The 27,899-nt window shown below is 41.2% G+C and overlaps 1 protein-coding gene and 1 long non-coding RNA gene across 5 annotated transcripts in view; one reads left to right on the top strand and one right to left on the bottom strand.

Moving 5' to 3' along the window:
• The window catches only part of NDUFAF6 (NADH:ubiquinone oxidoreductase complex assembly factor 6), a 149,238-nt gene that overhangs the window by 96,756 nt on the left and 24,583 nt on the right, over positions 1 to 27,899 (top strand). The window lies entirely within an intron of this gene.
• On the bottom strand, positions 4,560 to 27,234 carry LOC119508750. The gene is made up of 4 exons (XR_005211579.1): positions 27,200 to 27,234; positions 26,999 to 27,059; positions 8,583 to 8,646; positions 4,560 to 4,612 (listed from the first exon to the last, which is right to left on the bottom strand). It is a non-coding gene; the product is annotated as an uncharacterized LOC119508750 (long non-coding RNA).

Below are 27,899 nucleotides of genomic sequence, written 5' to 3' on the forward strand. Positions count from 1 at the left end.
TATTTATATTGTGTAGAAGGTTTGGGAAGTTTTCCCCAACAATTTCGTTGAATCCTCTTTCTAGACCTTTACCCTTCTCTTCCCCTTCTGGGACACCAATGAGTCTTAAATTTGGATGTTTTATTTTATTTATCGTAACCCTGAGATCCATTTCGATTTTTTTTTCCCCATTCTTTCTTTTGTTCTTTCATTTTCTGGTGGTCCTTGAGGAGGCTGAGTTGTTGTTCAGCTTCCTCTAATCTTGTGTTATGAGTATCCAGAGTCTTTTTAATTTGGCCTACAGTTTCTTTAATTTCCATAAGATCTTCTATTTTTTTATTTACTCTTGCAATTTCTTCTTTATGCTCTTCTAGGGTCTTCTTTATGCCTTTTATATCCTGTGCCATTCTCTTCTTCATGTCCTTTATATCCTGAGCCATGCTCTTGTTGCCTGTCTTAATTCTTTGATTAATTATGCCAAGTACTGTGTGTCTTCTGATCTTTTGATTTGGGTGTTTTGGTTTGGGTTCTCCATATCATCTGGTTTTATCATATGCTTTAAGATTTTCTGTTTTTTTTGGCCTCTTGACATTTGCTTTACTTGATCCCTAATTTGACAGAACTGCAGCTTGGTGGCGTACACTTTCTCTAACTAACCGGCAGATGGCTTCCGTGAGTCACTTATTCCTCTCAAGTCAGTTCTCCCCCACTTTGTCTTTGTGGTGTGTGGGGGTCTGACTCTTGTGGGGTCCAATTTGTACACCAAGTTTGGGTGTGTTGCTAGTACTGTCTGCCCTGAATGTGGGGCGTGTGTCTGGGTGGTTAGTGCGGCAGGGCAGCTTTAATAATCAAACCTCCCAGGTGTTCCCAGAGATTTAAGGCTGTTCTCTGCCACTGATCCACAAGTCCTTGGTATTGGCTTAGGTTCCCTGGGATTTCCGAGCGGTTCCCCCTTCCCAGCTGTGCTCTTCCAGGACCTCTGCTGAGGGAGGGCCGCGCCATGTCACTAGTGCGCACCAGCCCGCCAGGGAAGCCCTGGGTCACTGGGCCATGCAGGGGTGCTCCCAGCCCGCTTCAAAGATGGTTGAATGGGAAGTGTTAACTTCCCCCTTTCCTCACAGCTCCACCCTCCCAACTCCGAGACAATCAGCCGTGGGTGTATTAAAGGCCACTGTCCATGGCCGATACTGTGGCCCGTGTGTAGTGCTGTGGGAAAGATTCCCCGTCACACTGGGTTTCTTGGCACGGCTCTGGGCTGTGGGTCTGGCCCTGGGCAGGAGCGTCCCCCACCCGCTGGGGAGATGGCTGCAAGGAATGCGGTTTTTTTTCTCCTTTTGGCTCCCCTCTGCTCCTCTGGTCTTGAGACAATCAGCAGCGGGTGTGGGAAGGGGTATCCTCCATGCCAGACACCGAGGCGTTAGCTCAGCCCACTCCCGCCGTGCTTCACTGCGCGGATCTCCCCATCAAATCTGCAGCCACTCCCAGGCTTTTTTTTTTAAAGAACTAGTCCATCTCCAAATGCCAGCCCACATTTCCCCACACCGCAGCATGGCCGCAGGACTTGTAGCCAACTCACTCACTCGTTTCAGAATACAGGCTCCTGGTTTCACCAAATGCACGTTCCCTGTGGATTTAGCAGACCTTGTCCGGCTAGTGTATCATTGGCAGTGGTCTTCTGGGTCACTTCCTGGTTTTTATCTAGTATTTTTCATGGAGGTGTTTTTTTGCCCTGTCTCACCTAGCCACCATCTTAGGTTCTCTCTCAAAAGCCATATTTTTTAATGCAGTCTTGTGGGGACAGATGTATTAGTGTTGATTAGGTTGAAATCCTTTGAGTGTTTCCATGGAGATGTGACTCAATCAGTTGTGGGTGAAACATTTGATTAAATAATTTCCGTGGAGACATGGACCCGCACCCATTCAGGATGGGTCTTGATTTGATCACTGGAGTCCTATAAAAGAGCTCACAAACAGAAGGACCTCAGAGCAGCTGAGAGTGACATTTTGGAGAGCAGCTGAGAGAGATATTTTGGAGACAGCCATTGAAAGCAGATTTTTGCTGACACTTTGGAGATGCTAGCCCAGTGTTTGCTCCAGAGAAACTAAGAGAAGAAAAAATGCCCCAAGAGCAACATTTTGAAGAATGCACAGGAGCTGAGAGAAGAGCTAGAACACAACCCGGGATTAGCAGATGCCAGCCACGTGCCTTCCCAGCTAACAGAGGTTTTCCGGATGCCGTAGGCCTTCCTTTGGTGAAGGTATACTTTGTTGACGCCTTAGTTTGGACATTTCCATGACCTTCAGACTATAAATTTGAAACCAAATAAACACCCTTTATAAAAGCCAATCCATTTCTGGTATTTTGCGTAACAGCAGCATTAGCAAACAAGAACACTACCCAACACCCTCCCTCTCTGCCTTATCAACACCTCCACCAGGCTGAGATCCAGACTTTTTATGGAGAAGGCACTCCAGAAAATTCAGTCTCGCTAAATAGTAGAGATGACATGGTGGCAAAACTTGTTGGAAATTTTTCCTCTAGGATGCTGGGCAGAACTATTCATGGAAAGGTGTCTCACTGAAGACTCTGCTACAAAACCACCTGAGAGAGGTGCTGAAGAAACTGCTGGCCATTGGGTTCTCCTTGCACTGAAGGAACTGAGTGCTAGAGAAGCTGCACATGCTGTAGGATCCTGGTGCTAGAGAAGGTGCCACTATTGTCAGAGCTGGACACTGGAGAAGCAGCCCACTCTCAGTGAACACACCAGAACTCTTTTCTTGTGCAATGTCTCTCCAATGTCCTCTACTGACATCATGCCATCTAGTAACGGAGACATAGTTAAAGCACCTATCTGTATTTTTATAGATCAGTCAATAAAGGGTGAATATGAAACTGAGAGGCAATAAATTGATAACCAGCTCATCACCTATGGTAGTTTGACACTGTTATCTATACTTTCTGGGCTTTATCTTTATCTTTTATCTTTATGCTTTATCTTTTCTGAGGCCATGTTCTTTTAATCCATTCTTGTGTGTGCAGACCTATTGTGGGTGGGACCTTTTGAGTAGGTTATTTCAATTGAGATGTGACCCACACCATTCAAGGTGTGTCTTAATCCACTTACTGGAGTCCTTATAAGAGGATAAAACACATACAAAGCTAAGAGGTGAAGTTAAGAGAAGCTCACAGAGAAAAGCCCCAGACAAGCTAAGAAAGGACCCAGAGAAAATAAAGAGGAAGCCACTGAAGCCAGAAACTGAAAGCAACAAAACCCAGGAGAGAAGGACCAGCAGATGCTGGCCATGTGCCTTCCCCTGTGACAGTGGTATTTCAGATGCTGGCAGCCTGTCTTCAGAGTTCAGGTATTTTCCTGTTGATGCCTTGAGTTTGACATTTTCACAGCCTAAGAACTGTAAATTGTAAGTTAATAAATCCCCATTGTAAAAGCCAATGCATTTCTGTCATGTTGCATTTCATCAGCTTTAGCAAACCAGAACTCTACCTTTGCATTGTTTTCCTTTCTATATGCTCTATAGACTCTCCCCTTTGGTTGCAAGATAGTAGTACACAGTTCCAGGCTTTTATCCCTTCTTTTCAGTAACCCCATTGGGAAGAGGGAACTTCTTTCTCCCAATAGTCTATCAGATGTCACCAGATTGAGTTTAATTGACTCTGGTTTGCCAGGCTTGTATTATGTGTTCATTCCAAACAATCACAAAAACCAGGTGGATTTGTTGCTCTGATTAGCTAACCCTGAGGTATCTATACCTGGAGGTGGGGATGGGTCAACCCCAACCCTATGAAATGCACAGAGAAAATTCCAAGGAAAATCAAGCTATTGGTTCCAGAAAAAGGAGAAATGGGCTGCTGGGCAAGCAAAAATAACAGGAATCTACTGCACTGGTGGTTGTTACAAGCAGAAGAGTATGGGGCCAGATAGATCTTGACCAACCTATGCTTTAGTTTTTGCACCTAATGATTTGCACTTCAGTTTTCCATTATATTATATGGAAAGATAATGCTTGTTGGACTTTGAAAGGATAAATAAATGCCATGTCTTTTTTTCCTGCCCAAATTTGGAAACAATTGAGAAACAGACTCAAAATTTGGTAGGACGGAGATTTATTACTAAGAAAAAGTTGATACTGAAGGACATTCAGGGGCTGACACCATGTTGTGGTCTCTGGCAGTGCTGAACAACCTGTGGGACACTGCCCCTGTGTGATGGTTAGGTTCATGTGTCAACTTGGCCAGGTGATGGTACCCAGCAGTCTGGTCAAGCAAGCACTGGCCTAACCATTGCTGCTAGGACATTTGTGGCTGGTTAATAAACCAACAAGCTGGTTTATTAAATCGTCAGTCAAGTGGCTGCAGCTGTGACTGATGACATCAATGAAGGGCGTGTCTTCCACAATGAGGGAATGCAGTTGGCTGGATTTAATCCAATCAATCAGTTGATGGCTTTTAAGTGAGACAGGCAGAGGACCTTCACTTTTTCGGCTGACCAGCGAAATGTTTCCTGAGGTGTTTGTTGAAGTTGCTGAGGTGTTCATCAAACACGTGCGTCGAAGTTGCCAGTTTGTTTCCTGAGGAGTTCGTTGAACATCTTCATTGGAGTTCCCAGTTTGCTGCCTGCTTTACGGAATTTGGACTCATGCATACCCATAATTGCGTGAGACACTTTTATAAATCTTATATTTATAGATATCTCTCATTGATTCTGTCTCCCTAGAGAACCCTAACTAATACACCCCACTGCCTGCCCCTCCTGCTATGTGGATTGGCTTCTGCAAAACTTATGGCAGAGACACAGGAGAGTAGGGCATATCCTGTGTTCTTTGTAGGTGGGTAAATCTCAAAAAGAAGTGGGGAGCTGATCCAGGAATCCTCAGTTTTCTTTCTTTAAACTCCCACTGAAATAAGATCTTCCTCCTCTCTTGAGGGAGAGTATGTGAGTGTGAGGCATGAGGACAGCAGTGAGATTCCAGCAGAGCTCCCACCACATTCCTTGCTTTTTGTTCTCTTAATCAACAGGGCTTAACCACTAAGACTTTGGCCAATTGGATTTTATCTACCCCTCTGGGGAAGGGGATCAGGCATCTGCTCCCTCTTTCGTGAGGTGCTCCATCAGTACCAACCTTTGGGTTTTCTCCAGGGCACTTGAGTTGTTTTAAATTTGAATTAATTGCCAACATTTAAAGATTGGGCAATTTTCACATAAAAGTCCACATTTCCTAATACCAAAGGAAAAGCAGGAGTCAGAATAAAAGGTTTAAGAAAAAATTTAGAACAAAAAATTATAAACAGAGAAAATTGTACCTATTACCAGCTAAATCCCAATGAAGCAGGTCCGAACCTAATACCGATGTGGGGTAGAAGAGGAAATCCAGCAACACCGAGGCCGTTCTCCTAACTGGTGTTGTGTATATGGAGGGAGGAGGGCTGGCCAGGTGGGAAACGCAGAATACCTGAGAGGGACTGCAGTGAGATTAACGCACAAATGACATTAAATGACACCAGAGACTGTCACTCAGCTGTATCAAGATACAGGACCTTGAGGAAATGAGTAGGGGCTTGAGATGAGTTCTGGGCCAATATAGAGCTTGAAGCCTTCCTCTCTCTGTCCCAAGTTTATGTATAATTATGGATAATTATTCATAGTTGCATAAATATTTTGAGTCTAAATTGGAATGTTGTAAAGGGACGTGACATCTAGACCTAAGGGCATAGAAACAGGCTGAGAGGAGAGAGAGCCCTTGGGAGGGCTGCAGAGAAAAGCTTTGTCTGAGCCAGGTTGAACTGCCCCTGATGCCCTGGGTGCATGGTGAATGAGATCCTCATTCCAGATCTTCTAGGATAGGATAGTGTTTCTCATGTGTCATGTGAGATTCTGGGTGCTCTGTGTAAGAAAGGATTTGGTCTTCCAATAAGGCTGATCTAGGTCACCCTCTGCCCCACCCCTCTCCCCTTTGCTGATAAGGAAACTAAAACTCAGATTGGTGAAGTGAAAGTGACTTATCCAAGTTTCTGCAGGTAAGGCTGTCTCTGCCTCTTTTTATGAAATATTTTGCCATGCTCCTGTACAATTTGAAGTTGTGTGTCACTATGTTCTTATAGGGAGTCTTCTCTCTAATCTTTTTTTAATTACCTGAATCTAACCCATTGGATGGTGTTAAAGTGCATTCTTATTAATTTAGGAAGGTGGATACTAATGATCCATCATGTCTGCAGAGTTGTGGCAGTTTCTCCAGTATGCTGTTCTTAGTCCAATAATAGCCAATAATACACCAGTGGCACATGCCTGAGAGGTGATTGGAGAAGCAAAACTTAAGTGAGGGATTATGGAACTGAACTGAACGAGTGTATTTAACTCTACAGCTGCGGTCTCATTTGCATTTTACCTAACCCACATTTGCATACCAGACTGAACGTGCTTCAGCCTCCTCCTGGGAACCAGGGAGGTATCTTTGCAGAGCTGTCTTTCAACAGACTGAATCTCATTGCTTTGGGAGGCCTGGTACATGGATGCCACTTACTTAAGAAGCCCAATGGGCAGTCTAGGCAGTTCCATATATCAGTGATGTACAGTGTTGGACACATTACAGTAAAATTAATAGTAGCTAATACATATTAAGTGCTTGCTATGTCCCAGGCACTGTTCTAAGTGCTTTCTATGTATTTATTCATTAAAAAATTTAACCTTCTGTGCAAGTTTGAATGTGTTATGTCCCCCAGAAAAAGCCATATTCTTTGATGTACTCTTGTGTGGGCAGACGTTATCAGTGTTGGTTAGATTGTAATTCTTTGAGTGTTTCTTTGGAATGCACCCCACCCAGCTGTGGGTGATGACTCTGATTGGATAATTTCCATGGAGGTGTTGCTCCGCCCATTCAGGGGGGGGTCTAAGTTGACCAGTGGAGCCATGTAAATGAGCTGACATAACAGAAGGAACTCAGTGCACTTGTGAGTGACATTTTGAAGAGGAGCTACAGCCAAGAGGGACACTTTAAAGAAAGCACAGGAGCTGCAGATGAGAGACAGTTTGAAGACTGCTGTTGAAAGCAGACTCTCGCTCCGGAGAAGCTAAGAGAGGACAAATACCCTAAGTGCAACTAAGAGTGACATGTTTGAGGAACTGCAGCCTAGAGAGTCCTGGGAGAAAGCCATTTTGAAACCAGAACTTTGGAGCAGACGCCAGCTATGTGCCTTCCCAGCTAACAGAGGTTTTCCGGACACCATTGGCCATCCTCCAGTGAAGGTACCTGATTGCTGATGCATTACCTTGGACACTTTATGGCCTTAAGACTGTAACTGTGTAACCAAATAAACCCCCTTTTATAAAAGCCAATCTGTTTCTGGTGTTTTGCATTCTGGCAGCATTAGCAAACTAGAACACTTTCCAAACAACCCAGTAAGGTCAATGCTGTTATTATCTGCGTTGGTTAGGTAGAGAAACTAAGATAAGGACCAGTTAAGTGACTTATCTAAAAGCAGCAGCCAGTAAGTGGCAGAGTTGAGACTTGAACCCAGCGAGTCTGGGTCCGGAGTCTGTGCTTTAAAATCTTTATGCCATTCTGCCTCCCTGGTGCTGTATAGTTTGATATAATGGATAACTCTACATCAGAATTGTGCTGTGTTCTGGTTTCCTAAAGGACATTTTGACCTCCTTCATGTTTCGGTGGTGGTGGTTGTTTTTCCCATCAAGATGTCATTGGATAATGCCCTTTCTGGATATCATAATTCATTGTCAGCTCTAAGATTTGTGTTGCTACTGAAAAATTCTGGCTGACCGCAGTTTTCATTATGCTGATTAACAAATAACTTATGACTTCTTCAGGCAATGCGATCCTGGAAAATAATTATTATTCCATCTCTCTGATCCCCTACTTGGAGGTGAGGCCTGGTGGGCTGGCCTGGCTTGTCTGACAGTGGGAGGCCTGGCAGGAAGCCTGAGGATCTCACCCATGGTGATGGGGTGGGGGGAGCCAAAGGGCTGGGGGCAGCCAGGGAACTTGGGAGCTTTATTCTAAAGGGTCATCTAAACAAGGTCGCATTGAGGTATGTATGGAGGGCTGAAGCAGGGAGGGATGGACTCATAGAACCAGGAAAGACAGGAGCAAGAAGAGGCAAGCCAAAGAAGCCCCTGGGGGGGCATTCCAGGCAGTTCAGAGCAACTTTGTGCGAGATGAGAGACACGAAGCTGTTGCCAAAAGGACAGACAAGTTTAAATACACTTCATAAACTATAGGGAAAACTTAAGTCTATTCACATTGTTGCTAATTTATATGTCCTTTAAATGGATGTGTAATCAGTATAAACAATTCTGTGTACTCTTTTCATTTAGCATTCATAAAACATTTTCAAGTGTCAATATAGTCCCTATTCTTGAATTTTTAATGGTTGTATGTATTCATTCCTAGTGCTGTTTAGGCATTTCCTTTTCTTGAGTTGGTTCCAGTGGGTTTCACTTCCAGGCTATGATTTAGGAAGGTGTCATGGAGATGTGCCTACTACTGGCAGCATTCTACCAGGCACACTTACACCGCTGGCCTGCTCATCGTGAGCTCCAGAATCTTGACCAAAATAGTCATCTAGGACCTACCTTGTCCAGCTGTCCATCTATAGCAATAATTGAAGGGTTCCTGGAATTCAGGACTGCATAAAACCTGCAAAGGATTAATTGGGAAGGGCCAAACTCAGATGACGAAAGGAGAAAAATGTAATATTTACCAGTTATCCTACACATGACCATTTATTCCATAGTTTCAAATACTGTATAGATGCTTCTATGGTAACTTTCAAACCCTCCGGCCATTACTAAGCTTTTTGTCTGTGCTGTCCAGCGTGATTCTTCTCCTGCTTTTATCATCCTGATCTGTGTTTTGCTTCCTCTTACCCTGGGATGGTCAGCCTCAGTCACTCACCTGCTTAAAACCCTCCATTGAATCCTACTGCTCTTAGAATGAAACCCAAGTTCCCAACTGTGGTAGACAGAATGATAGCTCCAGAACATATCCATGTCCTAATTCCTGGAACCTGTAAATATGTTACCTTGTAAAGTAAAAGAGACTTGGCAGATGTGGTTAAGTTAAGGATCTTGAAATGAGAAGATTATTCTGGATTATCTGGGTGGGCCTGATATAATCAGTACCCTTAAAAAAGGGAGACCAGAGGGTCAGAGTCAGAGAAGGAGATGTAATAACAAAAACAGAGGTTGGAAAAATAGGGAGTGGGGGGAGGGAGACAAAGAAATTTGAAAATACTATGCTGCTGGCTTTGAAGATAGAGGAAGGGGTCGTGAACCAAGGAATGCAGACAGCCTCTGGTAGTTAGAAAAGGCAAGGAAACCAGTTTTCCCCTAGAGCCTTTGAAGGGAACCAGTCCTCTGACCCATTTTAGATTTCTGACTTTCAGAACTCTAAAATAATAAATTTGTGTTGTCTTATGCCAGCAGGTTTGTGATAATTTGTTACAGCAGCAATAAGAAACTAATACACTAACCAAAGCCTGCAAGGTCCTCCATGGTCTGGCCTTTGCCTGCCTCTCAGGCCTAACTCATTATTCCCTTGTCATTCTGGCTTTCTGTGTTCCATAAATAGATCATGCTTCTGTCCACCCCAGGACGTTTGCTCTAGCTGTTACCTATGCTTGGAATTCTCTGCCCCCAGATTGTGCACTGCTGGCGCCTTTGCAGTATTCAAGTATCACTTCAAGTATCACTTCAAGTTTCACTTCCTTAGAGAGACTTCTTTGACCATCAAATCTCCTCTCTCTACCCAGTCCTTCTTTTTTATATCCCTGCTTTATTGTTTTCATGGTGCTTATCTGAAATTATCTTGCTTACTTGTTTATCATCTTTCTTCTCACTAAAATATAAACTCAACAGGATTAGAGACCAGTATCTGACTTGTTTACTGCTTTTCCTCAACATAAAGTACCTGGTATATAGTAGGGACTTAAGAAAAATAAAATGTTGAATGAATTTTTCCCGTTTTTCAAGTTCTCTAATTAATTGCAGAAGATTCTTAGTTTCTAGATCTGAAATTACTGTGTTCAGACTTTGTAGGTTCAAAGTCTTTATCCATCATTTTCCCATGGAGTTATGCTTTCTCCAACAAATTCTTCAAATTGCTGTCTGCCAGCTCCATATTAGGCTGGGAGTGGTTCACAGTTTTCAGGGAGAGGCATGGCTGTTCTGTTAGATTTTCTGAGCATTCTGGGCTCCCTGTTTCTAGCTGTGCTTGAGTTACTGATGGAGATTTGGGGGCCTGGCTCCTTCTGGTGGGAAGAGTAACTTCCACATTTTTGCCTTATGTTAAAAACTATTCCCTTTGCACAGAAGGCATTGAACTTTGTGAGTCATCTTAGCTAACCCATTCTTTTCTATTATTCTCATCTGTTGGCGATTGAATCACATCCCCCACAAAAGGCATGTTCATGTCCCAATACCTGGTCCTGTGTGTGTGAACCCATTCATAAATAAGACCTTTGAGGATGTTATTACTTAAGGTGTGCCCAACTGAATAAGGGTGGGCCTTAATCTGGGTTACTAGAGTCCTTTATAAGAAGAATGAAGTTCAGACAGAGAGAGAAAAGGCCATGGGAAGAAGGCAGAAGTCAGTTGAACCTGGAGGAGAAAGGATTAGACATCGCCATGTGCATTGCCACATGATAGGAAAGCCAAGGACCAAGAATTTCTGTCAGTCAGCCCCAGTCTTTGGGGAGACCACAGTCTCTGGGGAGAAAACATTGCCTTGCTGACACTTCAATTTTGGACTTTTCCTAGACTGAAAACCATTAGGCATTAATTTCCTGTTATTTAATCCAACTCATTTTAAGGTTTTTGTTTCAGCAGCTGGGAAACTAGGACATCTATTATTATATAAATTACCCTTACAAGTAAATATCAAGATGAAAGAATCTGCTGGTGTGTGTACAGTCTGCTGAGTTGGAAGAGTTTTCCAGGCAATCGTAAGTGACTTGTAACCCAGCCTGTTAATTCTCTTTACATCTAGAAGCATAGCTTTATAAAAAAATCAAGTAGACCTAGACGTGTACTGCAGTTCAGCCTTGTCTTTTAGAGATAAGTCATAAGGGGCACCTTCTTACAACCATAGCAGCCAGGCCATGCTGAGGAACATTTCTGGGTAAATGCTGAGGTCTTTAAGGTATACTCTTCCATGTCATAGAATTAGTTTTCTGAAAATCATCAAATACAATATAGACATGTACCAGCCATACTATTTATTAACTGACCTCTGTGTGCAAAGGCCTCTGCTTTTTCATACTGTTGTGGTGGGTTGAATAATGCTCCCCCACCTCCCAAAGAAATGTCCAAGTTTTGACCCCCAGAACCTGTGAATGAAACTTTATTTGGAAAACCAGTCTTTGCAGATGTAATTAAGGATCGCAGGGTGAGATCATTTAGTATGGGCTCTAAATCCAATAATGGGGGCCTTTATTAGAAAAAGCAAAGGGAGAGTTGACACACAGAGACACACGGAGGGGAAGGCTGTGTGAAGACAGAGGCAGAGATTAGCGTTACCCTGCCACAAACCGAGGGATGCCTGGAACCACCAGAAGCTGGAAGAGGCAAGGATGGGGGCGGGGGGAGTGTGGTCCTGCCAACACCTTGCTTTCAGACTTCTGGTTTCAGAACTATAAGAGAATAAATTTCTGTTGTTTTTTAAGCAGCCCAGTTTGTGGTAATTTGTTACAGCAGCCTCAGGAGACAAATACAAGGATCCTTCCCTACCCTTCCCAATTGTGCGGTAAGCCAGTAAAATCCTGTTTGCTCTGCCATGTTGCAGACAAAAACCACCTTGCCATCCTGCTGCCTCCCATCCCTCCATGCTTCTGCTCTTGTTTCCTAGCTCACTTCTCTCTTGCTTTTAGCAATGATCCAAACTGTGTGACTTTGCTATCAGTACACATAGTACAACCAACATTTATATTAAAAATGTTTAGCACCCAGGATGGCCTGGACACTGGCCAACCAGAATGGAAGCTGGCTGCAGTGAAGGAGCAAAGTCCAGGAGGGCCCCACAGAGCCAGGAATTGCTCCTTTAGCTGCTGGATGGTAGCAACCAGACATTAAAAATACTCCTGATGTTAATTCTTACTATGTATGAGGAAACGCACTGCACAGACTATCTCTTTGAAACCTCAACACAACCCTCTGTGGGAGGGAAAAATGAGGTTTAGAGAGGATTCGTAATGTGCCTGAGGTCACACACAGAGCAAGTAAATGGCAAAGTAAGGACTGAAACCAGGCCAGCAGACTCTAGTCTGTGCTCTGTTATGGGTGTGTGAGGAAACGCCTGGAGAGAAATTTCTCTACAGAATGGGCAATTCTTAAAAAGAAGTGTCATCTGATATCCTGGGGTCCCTCAGAAAGGGAAATTATTTATTTCAGAAAAATGGCACCAAAAGAGATGCTAGTGGACCCCATCATTCAGCCCTAATTGGAACTGCAGACCTAAAGGCTGGGAGGGAGGTCCCCATGTAGGAGAGGATCTCTTCCCCACCACAAGCCTCCTCAAGGAGGGGTGAGCCCTGTGCTCATGTATAGCAGTCAGGCACAGACTACACAGAGGATGTAGAGTCTGAGGGACTTCCAGAGAGTCGGAAATTGTAGGCCAGCACCCAGAAGGTAAGAACTCACTGAGATTTCTTGAGTACTGAGGCTTCCCCCACCTTTGCTTTTCCTTCTCTACTTGTTTCCCTGGGGTCATTTACAGTGAGACCACAACCTAGAAAGGGAGGAGCAAAGAATGGGTAACAGACTTGGAGGGGAGAAGTGAAGCCAGAGATAAAATGGATGGTGTTGGTTTTAAAGCAAGAAGTGCCCTAAGCAGAGAACGGAGAACCAGGGAGGCTGCCTCAGCCTCAGCCAGAGGTGTGGCTCTGGGGGCTTAATCACTGAGCACCCCAGGGCTTCCTTATCAGGCAGCTAGAAGAGAAAGGGAGGGGCCATTTTAAAGCAAGAACAGCTGGTGCTGTGGAAGTTACCAGAAGGTGACCTCCTTGCCTTTCCCCCATATGCTGATAAACATGTTTGCTGAAGATAAGTGGCATTTTCTGGTTCTACATATGTAGGTGTACTTGATAGGAATTTTTAAATAAATCTAGACTCAAAATGATTCATTATTCCATTATATTAGTTAGTTGTTGGCAGATCTGTCACACCATATACAAAAGCTGGGCTATTTCAGTTACTGTACTTATGAGTCATCTGGTCGACTTTCTATGTATATTTTCTATCATTGTTCTGTAATCTCATTCTTTCATTCAGTGTGTACAGGTGATAATTATGTTCCTCTCTCTCCTACGGATTTTTTTTATGTGAGATCAAAATAGCAAAAAAAGACAGATATGGTTTTCTTTAATATTTCATGGAGATTTATAAAGCTGACCATACTTGTACTTCACCTTAGATCTGTGATTACAGATAAGCTAATGTAAATGCTCTTCTGAGATTTGCAATAAGCGCGAGTGTATATTAAGATCGCCTCACATTTTAATGAATGCCCATCTTGCTAAATTGCCAAGTCCTCAAAAATCCTTTTTGTATTTAATGGATCTGCTTTATCCATCATTGTTGCTGAAGTCTAAAAAATATATATATATATATAGATTGAATATCTCAATATTTGTTAATACCAAGAGGGCTGAAGGATCTTATTTGGGAAAGCTGAGAGGGAAGAAAACCCATAAAACTGTAGTGATCCAAGAAAAGATGTGTTTGTATGACTGAGAAGATAACAAACCACATGTTTCATTCAACATACTGTTTCTGGAAGGTCTCCCTTGGCAAGTTAAAATGTTGACATATCATTGCTTCTTGGAGGCTCCTCTAGCTGTTCAAATGTGGTGAGGGGATAAGATTATAAGAAGCGAAGGAAGGGCCTTTCTACTTTGATTGAAATATGTTTCTCCACTTCTCTTTTTGTTACCTTTGAAACTCTCTCCAGCTTACTCAGATACCAGTGGTTAGAGCTGTGTTGCACATACCCACACATTTCCCCATTCAGGTGACCACATGAGGAAGTTAGAAGCATAACTTTGACTCAAGTTTTTTTTTTTATCCACCTACTCCATGAAAAGGAGCTGTCAGAGCTCACATGAGGGTCTGTACACTATGTCAAAGTTTCTTCTCAGCTGTGCCAAACTGATTGCTTAACAGATAGTTTTGAGAGAAGCTTGCCCCTCGGAGTCTGAGACCCACCCACAGTCACTAGTCCAGGCAGATACCCTAACGTCACAGATGCCTGCAAGTTAACACTTAAGGAATGCACTCTTAAGCAGCTGGAAATCTGGAATGTTCTCAATTTAAAAAATGTTTCCTAGATGCTGCAGATAGTGGTTCTGTTCTTCAGCCATGATAATAGCCCTGTTTGGGGCCCAGACCATAATTTTTATGGTAACTATGCTTATTACATTTTGGGCTTAGATTAGCCATCTGTCTATCTGTCTGTCTCTCTATTTATCAATCCATTTTCTGAACATTTGAGTGTAGGTTGTATACATCATACTCCTTGAAAATTTAGTACTGCCATGTACATTTGCTATGAACAAGGATATTCACACGTAACCACCTGAGATACAGTTATCGAGTTCAAGAAATTTAACACTGATATAAAGCTTACAGTCTGTATTCCAATTTTTTCATACGTCTCAATAATGTCCCTTTGAGTCTTTTCTCCTCCCTTGCTAGATCCCACCCAGGATCATGCATTGCATTAAATTGTTTTCTCTTTAGTTGCTCTTTTTTTTTTTTTTTTTTTTTTTTTTGGTGGAAACATACATACTACATGAACTTTCCCATTTCAGCCACTCCTAAACATACCAATCGGTGAAATTAATCACATTCACAGTATTGCATACCCTCACCACCTTCCATTACTAAAACTCTCCTATCTCCCCATAGGGAAACCCTACACCTATTACACACTGACTCTCCATTGCCTCGTGCCCTCCACCCCTGGCAATCAGTACTTTAATTTCTATCTGTGTGAGCTTGTATATTCCTTGGTATTTTCTTTGTGGTTACCATGGGGCTTAAATTTAACATCCTAAATCTACAATAACTTCGTTTGCTTTGATACCAAGTTAACTTCAATAGTATACACAGACTATGTTCCTGTACCCCTCCATCTCCCCACCTTTATGTAGGTCCTATTACAAATTACAGTTATGCATTGTATCACTGATGTCTCATTACATTTTATGCATTTCCTTTTTAGATATAGTAGTGGCATTTATATTTATCCATGTCATTACCTTCACTGGAGATTTTTATTTCTTTATGTGGCTTTCATCTATTATTTATTGTCTTCCTTTCAATCTTCAGAACTCTCTTTACCATCTCTTGTATGGCCAGTCTAGTAATGATGCACTCCCTCAGCTTTTTTTTATCTGGGAATGTCTTAATCTCTCCCTCATCTTTGAAAGACAGTTTTGCCAGATATAGAATTCTTGGTTGGCTTTTTTTTTCTTTCATCACTTTAAATATGTCAAATCATGGCCTTCTTGCTTCCATGGTTTCTGATGAGAAATCAGAACTTAATGTTATTGAGGTTCCCTCATTCATGACAAGTTGCTTCTCTCTTGCAGCTTTCAGAATTCTCTTTGTCTTTGGCATCTGACCATTTGATTATAATATGCTGCAGTGTGGGTCTATTTGGGTACATCCTGTTTTGAGTTTGTTAAGCATTTTGGATGTGTATATTTATGTCTTTCATTAACTTTCGGAAGTTTTGAGGCATTATTTCTTGAATATTCTCTCTGCCCCTTTATCTCTCTCTTAGTCTTCTGGACTCCCACAACGCATATGTTGGTACAATTGATGGTGTCCCATAGGTTCCTCAAGTTCTGTTCACTTTTCTTGATTCTTTATTCTCTCTGCTCCTCTGACTAAATGATTCCCATTGTCTTATTTTCACGTTCACTTATTCTTTCTTCTGCCAGCTCCAAGCTACTGTTGAACCCCCATAGGGAATTTTTAATATCTGTAATTATGGTCTTCAGTTCTGTTTGGTTCCTTTTCATAATTTGCATCTTTCTATTGATATTTTCTTTGCAATCAGCTATTGTTTCATGATTCCTTTTATTTCTTTGTCCATGTTTTCCTTTAGTTCTTTGTACATATTTAGGACCATTTATTTAAAGTCTTTGTCTGGGAGAGAACCTAAGATGGTGGCTAGGAGACACAGGGCAAAAAAACACCTCTGTGAAAAATACTAGACAGAGGCCAGAAAGTGACCCAGAACACCAGTTCCAGCGAAGCACCAGCTGAACAAGGTCTGCTAAATCTGCAGGGACAGTGCACTTGGTGAAATCGGGAGTCTCTGTTCTGAAACGAGTGAGTGAGCCTGCTGAATGTCCAGCAGCCATGCTGCGGTGTGGGGAAACCATGGGTTGGCATTTGGAGGTGGACTAGTTCTTTTTTAAAAAAACCCAAAAGCGGCTGCAGATACAGCAGCGAGAACCACACAGTGAAGCACGGCAGGAAACATACAATATGTGGACTTTTGTGACTGGCTTCTTTCACTTAGAATAACGTTTTCCAGGTTTATCCATATTGTAGAAGAGCTGTTATAAATTAGTGAAAAAGATAAAAAATGGGCAAAAGACTTGACTGCTTCACAAAAGAATAGATCTAAATGGCCAATAAGCCTCCCCTCTACGTGGGATCAGACACCCAGGATAGTGAATCTCCCTGGCAACGTGGAATATGACTCCCAGGGAGGAATGTAGACCTGGCATTGTGGGACGGAGAACATCTTCTTAACCAAAAGGGGGATGTGAAAGGGAATGAAATAAGCTTCAGTGGCAGAGAGATTCCAAAAGGAGCCGAGAGGTCACTCTGGTGGGCACTCTTACGCACAATTTAGACAACCCTTTTTAGGTTCTAAAGAATTGGGGTAGTTGGTGGTGGATACCTGAAACTATCAAACTACAACCCAGAACCCATGAATCTCGAAGACAATTGTATAAAAATGTAGTTTATGAGGGGTGACAATGGGATTGGGAAAGCCATAAGGACCACACTCCACTTTGTCTAGTTTATGGATGGATGAGTAGAAAAATAGGGGAAGGAAACAAACAAACAAACAGACAAAGGCACCCAGTGTTCTTTTTACTTCAATTGCTCTTTTTCACTTTAATTATTATTCTTGTTATTTTTGTGTGTGTGCTAATGAAGGTGTCGGATTGATTTTGGTGATGAATGTACAACTATGTAATGGTACTGTGAACAATTGAATGTCTGATTTGTTATGTATGACTGTGTGGTATGTGAATATATCTCAATAAAATGAAGATTAAAAAAAAAAAAACCCAAAAGCGGCTGCAGATACGGCAGTGAGAACCACACAGTGAAGCACGGCGGGAAAGAGCTGTGCGAATGCCTCCATATCTGGCATGGAAGATAGCCTTTCACGCACCCACAGCTAGTTGTCTTGGAGAGAGGAGGGCAGAGGTTAGCCAAAAGGGGAAAAAAAACACACCCCTTGCAGCCATCTTCCCGGCGGGCTGGGAACGCTCCTGTCCAGCACCGGAGCCACAGCCTAGAGCCGCGCCAAGGGACCCAGAGAGACAAGAAGTGTTTCTGGCAACACCGCACACACACCACAATATTGGGCATGGACAATAGCCTTTCGTGTGCCCACAGCTAATTGTCCTGGAGCTGGGAAGGTGGAGCTGTGCGATAAGGGGGAAATTAACATGCCCCATTCAGCCATCTTTACAGCAGGCTGGGAATGCCCTTGCATGGCCCGGCAGCCCACGGCTTCCCTTGAGGGATGGCACACACTTGTGATGTAGCATAGCCTTCCCTCAGCAGAGGCTCTAGAAGGGCACGGCTGGGAATAGGAACCCACCCAGAAATCCCAGGGACCCTACGCCAATACCAAGGACTTGTGGGTCAGCAGCAGAGACAATCTGTGATGAGACTGAAATAAAGGTTTAGACTCTTGTAACAGCCTTAAATCTCCAGGAACACCTGGGGGGTTTGATTATTAAAGCTTCCCTGCCTCCCTAACTACTCAGACACATGCCCCACATTCAGGGCAGACAGCACCAGCAACGCACCCAAACTTGGTGCACCAATTGGATCCCACAAGAACCAGACCCCCACACACCACAAAGACAAAGTTGGGGAGAACTGACTTGAGGGAAATAGGTGACTCACGGACTCCATCTGCTGGTTAGTTAGAGAAAGTGTACGCCACCAAGCTGTAGATCTGACAAATTAGAGATTGGTGTCTGAATAATCCTTCATATCCTAAAAGAACCCTATCAAGTAAAGCAAATGCCAAGAGCCCAAAAACAACAGAAAATTTTAAAGCATATGAAAAAAACAGATGATTTGGATAACCCAAACCCAAACACCCAAATCAAAAGATCAGAGGAGACACAGTACTTGGAGCAATCAATCAAAGAACTAAAGATAAACAATGAGAGCATAGCACAGGATATAAAGGACATGAAGAAGACCCTAGAAAACCATAAAGAAGAAATTGCAAGAATAAATAAAAAAATAGATGATCTTATGGAAATAAAAGAAACTGTTGACCAAATTAAAAAGATTCTGGATACTCATAGTACAAGACTAGAGGAAGCTGAACAACAACTCAGTGACCTCGAGAACCACAGAAGGGAAAATGAAAGAACAAAAGAAAGAATGAGGAAAAAATCAAAATGGACCTCTGGGATACGATAGATAAAATAAAACCTCCAAATATAAGACTCATTGGTGTCCCAGAAGGGGAAGAGAAGGTCTAGAAAGAGGATTCAAAGAAATTGTTAGGGAAAACTTCCCAATCCTTCTATACAATATAAATACACAAAACAGAAATGCCCAGCAAACTCCAAATAGAATAAATCCAAATAAACCCACTCCAAGACACATTCTGATCAGACTGTCAAATACTGAAGAGAAGGAGCAAGTTCTGAAAGCAGCAAGAGAAAAGCAATTCACCACATACAAAGGAAACAACATAAAACTAAGGGAACAACATAGTGACTACTCAGCGGCCACCATGGAGGCGAGAAGGCAGTAGCATGACATATTTAAAATTCTCAGAGAGAAAAATTTCCAACCAAGAATACTTTATCCAGCAAAACTCTTCGTCAAATTTGAGGGAGAGCTTTAATTTTTCACAGACAAACAAATGCTGAGAGATTTTGCTAATAAAAGACCTGCCCTACTTCAGATACTAAAGGGAGCCCTACTGACAGAGAAACAAAGAAAGGAAAGAGAGATAGAGAGAAATTTAACAGACATATATAGAACATTACATCCCAAATCACCAGGATACACATTCTTCTCTAGTCACAGACTTTCTCTACAATAGACCATAGACTGGGACATAAAACAAGCCTCAATAAATTAAAAAAAAAATTGAAATTATTCAAAGCACATTCTCTGACCACAATGGAATACAAATAGAAGTCAATAACCATCAGAGACTTAGAAAATTCACAAACACCTGGAGGTTAAAAATGAGAGGGAGATGAAAACATTCTCAGATAATCAAAAGCTGAGGGACTTCATCACCAGTAGATCAGTCCTATAAGAAATGCTAAAGGGAGTTGAGCGGGCTGAAAGGAAGGGACACTAAACAATTGACTGAAACTACATGAAGAAATCAAGATTTCCCGTAAAGATCACATGGTAAGTATAAATACCCATACTACTGTATTTTTGATTTGTAACTCCACTATTTACTTCCTACAGGATCTAAAATACATATAGTGTAATGATAAAAAAAAAAAAAAGTCTTTGGTATGTTCCAGTTCTGGTCCTCCTCACTGATGGTTTCGAATGCTTTAATCTTCTATTTGGCCTAGGCCATTGCTTCCTGTTTCTTTGTATGATTGGTCACCTTTTGTTGAAACCTGCATATTTTGATATTTTAATGTGTTATTGCTGGAATTTCAACTCTGAGGCATCTGTTCCTTAAGCTTGTATCCAACTAGTGTTATTACAGAGCTCTCCTTGACCACCAGAAGCTAACAAAATAAGGAGAAGAAAAAGGAGGAGGAGAAGGAGTAAGGGGGAGAGGAGGAGGAAAAGAAGAAAGAAGAAGAAGAAAACAACTTTCTTAGTTTTTGCTGATTGACCTGTACAAGTACTCTCCTTCAGGGCTTATCCATACAAAGAGTTTAGAGACTAACTGCATGCCAAAGCATAGGGGCATTTCAAAACTAGACATATCAAATATAGAACTCTTGATTCTCTTTCTATTTTCCCAAATCAGTTCCTTTTCCAGTCATATTCATCTCAGTAAATGAGGCCAAATTTTGCCCAATTGCCCAAGCCTAAATCTTGGAGTCATTCTTCATTCCTCTCATTCTTTCACCTTCCTGAAGTCAGTCAGCAAGTCCTACCTATACTTCTTCCAAAATATGCCTCACTTGCCTATTTCTCTTCCTTTCCAAAGCTGCCATCTTGGTCCAAGTCATCATTATCTGTCTCCTGAGCTACTGCAATGCCTGCTAAGAGATCTTCCTGCTTCCATTCTTGTCCTCCCGGAACCCATTCTGGATGATCTGTTAAAACTGTAAATCAAATACTATCACTCTCCTGCTTATAAATCTTTAGTGGTTTCCCATTATCCTCAGAATAAGATACACACATTTTACCAAGTCCTTTGTGATCTGGCTCCTGTGTCTCCCACCCCACTTAGGTCCTTATATCTGTTCCTCCTCCAGATACATTGATCTTCTTTCTAGTCTGAGTTCGCTGCAAGTTCTTTCTGCCTCAGGACCTTAGCACCTGCTCCTCCCTTGGCCTAGAACACTTTTCCCCAGTTCTTCCAATGGTTGTCTCTTTCCCATCCTTGGGTTCAATAGTTCCTTCCTTAGAGAGACTGTCTGGATCGTCCTATCTAAAACAGCCAGTCAGTTTCCATTAAAATCCCTGTGATGGCTCCAGAGTATTTTAGGGATGATAATCTGGTTGAAAGTGTGTGACCGTAGGGGGGTCTGGTGATGGCTTTGGCTAGGGAACTGGTCTTGAAGATTTATTTGCATAGCAATTTATGGAAGAATGAGAGAATTTCAATTGTACTTCTCAAAGAAGAGTGATGGTGGTGGTGGGGCTGATGAATATTATGGGCTTAAGTTCTCCCACCCCAGGCAGTCCTAGCTGGTGTCACTGCACTCACCATATTTAATTCTTTCATTACACTCACCACTGTCTGCAGTTATCTTATTTATTATTTGTCTTCCTTCCCCTTGTTAGAGTAGGCTCCACGAGGGCAGGGACCTTGTCTGTCTTCTCTACCTACCCATCCATGCTCATCTCCAACTCCAAGAACAACACCTAGTTCAAAGCAATCACCCAATAGATATTTTTTGAATAAATGAATGAATGGGTTGATGAATAAATAAGATTAATTCATTCTGTCTTTTCTTTCCATCTGAATCTTATCCCTAAATGGAAGATTTCCATGGATAATTTTGGTCTTCAAATCCATGTAAATGTTTATATTTATATACATATATGTGATATTCCATTTCTGAGAAAGTAGAATGTGTATCAGGACTCTTCTTCCAGGAAAACATCAGCTAAGATAAAATAAGATGAAGATGTGATAGATGATATGGAAGAGAAACCAAAAGAAAAAATTCAGTCGTTGGAGAAAGTGGGAAATAGACGTTGTATGGTGGGAAGAGCCCATTGTAACAAATTTATGTCACCATCAAAAAGCCATTCAGTGTTTCCCAGATCAAAAGTTTCCAACCCTTAGGAGTTTTGACCCCAGTTTTAGAAACAGTCCTCTGCACCAGCTCCTATGGTCTCTGGCTGTGATATCTCTCTTCCCTGTTTCTTGACTGTCTTGCCACTTAGTTTCATTTCCAAACTTTGGTTTCCTTTCCTAAAAGACTGACTTCTGTGTGAATCACAATGCAGTAACTAGTGATTGTATGTACTATGGCCCAATTGAGGTGGAGCAGGGCAACTGCTCTGCAAGGAGTGTGGACATCTTCCTCCCAAAGCTCTTGGTCCAGCCACCTTGCCCCTCTTTGCCAGGGGCCCTGTTTTATCTGGCCCTACCTGCTTGCCCTGGGGCCTACCAGGCCCACTGGCTGAGCTTGACCTAAGAGGTGGAAAAACATGTGTGGTGGGATGAGTAGATGTCAGCGCTTGAGGTGAGTGTTGGAGCAGGCCCCACACGGAGTTAGAGGGAGACCCAGGTAAGGTGTGGGACGGGTGGCTGCAGCTGAATGATGATGGCTTGTTCACACAGGATTTGTCTAGAATCTGTCCTGCTTGCGAACATCCCTTGCTTGTACTCAGTTAGAAGTGTATGAACTGAGGAAATATAGAGGAAAGATCTTTGCAAGAAATGCCCAGGGATCTGAGAATCAAACATTTCAAAGTATGACATGCTATTTGCTGCCTTTCAATGAAATTTCTATTTTATTCATGTTAATTTCAACAGTAACAATTACTACCACAGCTATTACCATCATGCCCACCTTTAGTAAGCACCTATTATTTGTCAGGTACTGTGCTGTGTGCTTTACTTACATTATCCCTAATCTTTACAATCCTCAGGGGTAGGAATTATTTCCCCCATTTTTCAAATAAGATATTGAGGCTCAGAGCAGAGAAGCCTTGCATATAACTATTCCAGTTTGCTAGAGCTTCACTGAAGAATGGCCAATGGCATCTGGAACACCTCTGTTAGCTGGGAACACATTTGGCTGGCATCTGCTGATCCTTTGCTCTGGGGTTCTGGTTTCAAAATGGTTTTCTCCAAAATGTCTCTGGGCTAGCATCTACAAACGTGTCCAAGCATCTCTATGGGTCAGTTCCCAAGCATCTCTCCAAAAGTCTCTCTCAGCTGCTCTTGGGGTGTTTCGCCCTCTCTTAGCTTCTCTGGAGCAAACTCTGGGTTAGCATCGCAAAGCATCAGCAAGCATCTAATGTCTGTATGTCCTGGCTTAGCATTCTCTGGGGCATTTTTTCATTTCTCTGCTCTTTGTGTGAGCTCCCTTTAAAGGACTCCAGTAAACTAATGAAAACCTACCCTGAATGGGTGGGGTCAAATCTCCATGGAAACATTCAATTAAGAGGTCACACTCTAATCAAAAAGATTAATAAATCTGCTCCCACAAGGTTGCATTAAAGAATATGGCTTTTGGGGGGACATAATATATCCAAACTGGCACAATAACACCATAACAAAAGGTTATAAAGCTACTAAGTTGCAGAACCAGTATTTAAGCCTCAGTCTATCTGGCTCCAAATGATAAAGGTTTTTAATTTTATTTGAAAATGGATATTTTAAAAATAAAATCATGGTTACATTTCTTCTCTTTTTGTAGCAGTATGAATAATATATCTATGCCAATCTTATAGACAAATATATTACCTCTTTAATAGATTCTCGTGATAATGTTCAAATATAAAGTTTGGGTTGAAATTTAACTTGACACCAACTTTTAAAAATTTACTACAGTGTTCTAACTTTGCAGGCAGCATACTTATTTTGAGCTACTTTTATAGGAAATAAGTTTATTCAATAATTGCTTGTTGAGATTGATGTTTTATTAGTCATTTATAGGTGTTTATGTTGAGGAATAAGGCATTTGCTGTATAATTTCCCTCAGTTGGCTGGGTAGGTAATGTGTAAATAATTCAGGAATTTTCTACAGAAGAAAGCAGTTATTGTGTCTTCTGTGTATTAGGGTTTTCCGGGAAACACAACCTACCGGAGATATATATATGTAAATATTAGGAGATTTATTGTAGGAACTGACTTACTTGGTTGTGAGGATTGGCAAGTCCAAATTCCACAGGGCAGGAAGCAATCTGGGAACTCCAATGAAGATTTTGATGAATTCCCCAGGAGAGGTTGGCTGACTCCCTTCCGACTGCTGTGATCATCACTTCTCTCTTTAAGGCCTTCTTGGAAGAGAATTCTCTCTTTGCTGATGGCAGTGTCTTTTGTTGATTGTAGACCTAATCAGCCATGGATGCAATCAACTTACTAATGATTTAAATCCATGAAATATCTTCATAGTAACAATCAGGCCAGTTCTTGCTTGACCAAACAACTGGATACCATAAACTGGCCAAGTTGAACATGATCTTATCCGTCACAGTGTTGAGTAGGTGAATAGGATCTATACTTCATCGCAAAACTTAACCATGATTGTGCCTTTCATTTTTTAAAAAAATAAAACAATACATACTTTTCATAGAAGATTGGTAAAATATGGATAAGAAGAGAAAAGAAAAGGAGTCATGCAGAGTCCTACTAGCCAAAGATAAAAAAATTACTTAGTGGTATATTTTAATATATCATTTTTATACTCATGTTTACATATTTTACATGTAATTCATAATCAATCTGGAATTTATTTTAGCAAATGGTGCTAAACTTTGTGTTTCTGGTAAGACAGAGATGAGCACAAACCTTATGTTTTCAGTGTGACAAATAAATGATGCCCCTATTAGGTACATGCAAATTTGGTTTGGGTGAGGCAAATCTCTGTGATCAATTTATATTCATTGTTAGAAAAACTCACAGGACTCTTGATGCATACTAGGTCCATATGTTAAAACTCCCAAGATCGAGAATCAAATTTTGCCAAGAAAATTTGTTTTATTTTTTTTAATGTTGATAAACTTCTGTTCAAATTTAAATATCATTTTTTAAATTCTAAGGCAAGATAGCTTGACAGATAGTTAAAAGAGCAGCAGTCTGAGCTATACAATTTACAATAAATCTTTTAACGAATGAATTTAAATGTCTGCCAAAAAGCTCCTCAGTTAACTCTCAAAATTTGAATTCCAACCTCTCCAAGAGACATATGCATTATTTTTAAGGGTACCATCTGGGACATTTAATTGAAAAACTTTTCTAAATGATCTTCTAAGAGCTGACTTACAGCTCTCTGATAAGACTGGGCACAGAACTTTCATTTCTATGAGTCCTGGGGGCTTCCTGCTTTAAAACAAAAAGCAATGCTGCAATTTATAGGCATAGTTACAATTTGGATTATTCTCTTCATAAAATGATGAGAAATAGAATATCTTTTCTTTCTTTATGCAGTCCAGTATCTGCAGCAAATAGGTTGTACCAAACTGGTTTGTAGGACACAATGGCCAGCAAAGCCACCAATGTCCCATATTTAAATATTTAGAAAGATGACCTGTGTACCATGGTTTATTTTCCCATTGATCCAAGGGGCATCTTGTCTGTAAGAAAGTAAATTCACTTTTTGTTCACTAGGAAATTAGAAAAATAGCATAGAATCATGTGGCTGTCAGTCTGGGCTGGATAATTAAGATAAGTATCCCAGTTTGTTTTGCATTATTCTAAAGCGTATTTAGTAATAAGTATTTTTTTAACTTTTTTTTTAATCATTTCAGATTTTCTGACAGATTGCAAGAATAGAAATGGTACAAAAAACACCTATATACCTTTTACCCACATCCACCTATTAACATTTTACTCTATTTGCATTATCATTTATGCATGTTCTCCCTCTCTTTTAGATATAATATCTAAATGATATATTATATATAAATTTTTTTCTGAATCATTTGAGTGTACATTTTATACTTCATGGCCCTTTACCCCTAAATACTTTAGTGTATATTTCCTAAGAATAAGGATATTCTGTTATATAACCAGAACAGTATATGTAACTTTGATAGAACACTTGTATCTAATTTTCCACTCATATTCCAGTTTTGTCAATTGACCCAATAATGTCCTTTACAGTATTTTCTCTACAATAGAAGATCCAGTCTAAAGTCAAGACTTGCATTTAGTTGTCATTTCTCTTTAGTTTCCTCTAACATTTCCACTACTTTTTTTGTAAATACTGTCTCCTTCCCCAAAGTCCCCATTTAAAAAATAGAATCTTCATCTTTTTGGGTTTGTCTGATATTTTTCTAGAAGTCTAGTGAAGCAGCCACTTATCATCTGAGTTGCCTACTTGAAGCTATATAGGAAAATAATGGTTTCTCTTCTCCTTTTGAATCTTACATATATGTCTCTGTTGGCAGAATTTAACCTGGAATCATTCAGGGGAAAGTCCTCTGGGAAATATAGTTCTTGGCTTTCCCCCTGCAGTGCAGAGGAGAATGTAAAACAGGGTGACTCTAATGTCAATTTGACCCCAGACAACCTGACACACTCCTATTCTGTGCCAGGCACTACTCTAGAGCCTGGGGATAGAAACAAGAAGACATGAGGCATGAGGACCCTGCTCTCATGGAGCCTACAGTCTCCAGGGAGGTCTCTAAGTACTAGGAGGGAAATAAACAGAGGGCTATGACCAAGGATAATAGGGCCCTCTCTTTGGCATAGTGACTGGGAAAAGCCTTTCTGAGTCCTAGGAAAGATGACAAATAACCACAGTTATGTGAAGAGTGCGGAGAAGTGGGGTTGTGACTATTTAGGGAGAAGGGTGGTAAGCGCAGTGGCTCTATAACAGACAAGAGTTTGATGAAATAACAGAAGGCTAATGCGAGTGGAATTTAGTGGAGATTGGCCTAATTTTAAGAAGGAGAAATGGCAGAGGCTGGACCGTGCTGGAACTTGTAGGACATGGTGATGAGTTGGCATTTTGTTCTAAGTGGAATAAGAATGTTCCTAACACATATGGCACCTTTGGGCAAATTAGAAAAAGGCATCCTCTCCTTGAGACATTCCCATCTGTTGGAAAATTGTTATAATATACTTTTGTTAGAACAAAGCATTTAACTGAAATCTGCCAGAAATTTTTTGTAATACATATAACATTTACAATGCCTCCAATGTGAAAGACCCTCTCCCATGGGGTTGTTCTACCACAACCTGTAAAACTGTATATGATAGCTTTGGTGGGGAGCCATTAAAGGGTTTAGGCAGGGGAGTGACAAAATCCTGGGTGGTCCCTATGTGGAGGGGGTAAGAGGGGAAGAGATGAGATCAGATGAAGGGTTTTGGAGCCAAAAGGATTGGATGAAAAGGGGGGGAAAGGAACGAGACAATGATGACTCACCAGGTTTGTGGATGGCAGTGCCATTTTACTGAGATTGGCGAGGCTGGGAGGAGACCAGTGTCTATTGGTGGAGGGGACAAAGAAATCAAGAAGCAATTAAAGTCCAGGTATTTTCTGTCTTCCCTTGAATGTTTTGTTTTCAATTAAAATGTTAACCGAACTCATGTTTTTTTCCAAAACAGGTATCCTTGGATAACTTACCCATTAGAGACAAGGCAAAAGATAAGATCTTTGCCTTTCAGGCTTACAGAATTAGGTTAAACTTGAATTTAACTAACATTTTCAAGTTCCTCTATGCATTAGGCACTCTGCCAGAAACTTTACACACGTTATCTCATTTCCTCCACACAAGAGTCCATGAGACAGTTTCTATTTTTGTCTCATTTTATAGATGAGGTGTGAGGCTCAGAAAGAGATTCTATTCACTTGATTTGAACAAGGTCTTTAGTTACAGGTCCAAGTCAGGGGTTGAACCTGCCACCTTTCAGTGACTTTGAGTCTCTTGTTCTTTGTAGTTTTGTCATTAGTGCTTTCCAAAAGAACTTTCTGTGATGATGGAAATATTCTATATCTGCAGTATCCTATAGTCATGTGGCTATTTGGCACTTGAAATGTGGTCAATGTGACTGAGGAACTGAATTTTTAATTCAATTTAAATGGACACGTGCAAGTGGCTACCATATTTGTCAGCACAGCTTGAAATCAATGGCCTCCAAATTGATGTGCACATACACTTTTTTTTAATTCATTTTATTGAGATATATTTACATACCATGCAGTCATACAAAACAAAGCGTACATTCGATTGTTCACAATACCACTACGTAGTTGTGCATTCATCACCAAAATCAATCCCTGACACCTTCATTACCACACACACACAAATAACAATAATAATAAT

Source organism: Choloepus didactylus, chromosome 14 (genome assembly GCF_015220235.1).
Source record: "Choloepus didactylus isolate mChoDid1 chromosome 14, mChoDid1.pri, whole genome shotgun sequence".
Classification (NCBI taxonomy): Eukaryota; Metazoa; Chordata; class Mammalia; order Pilosa; family Megalonychidae; genus Choloepus; species Choloepus didactylus.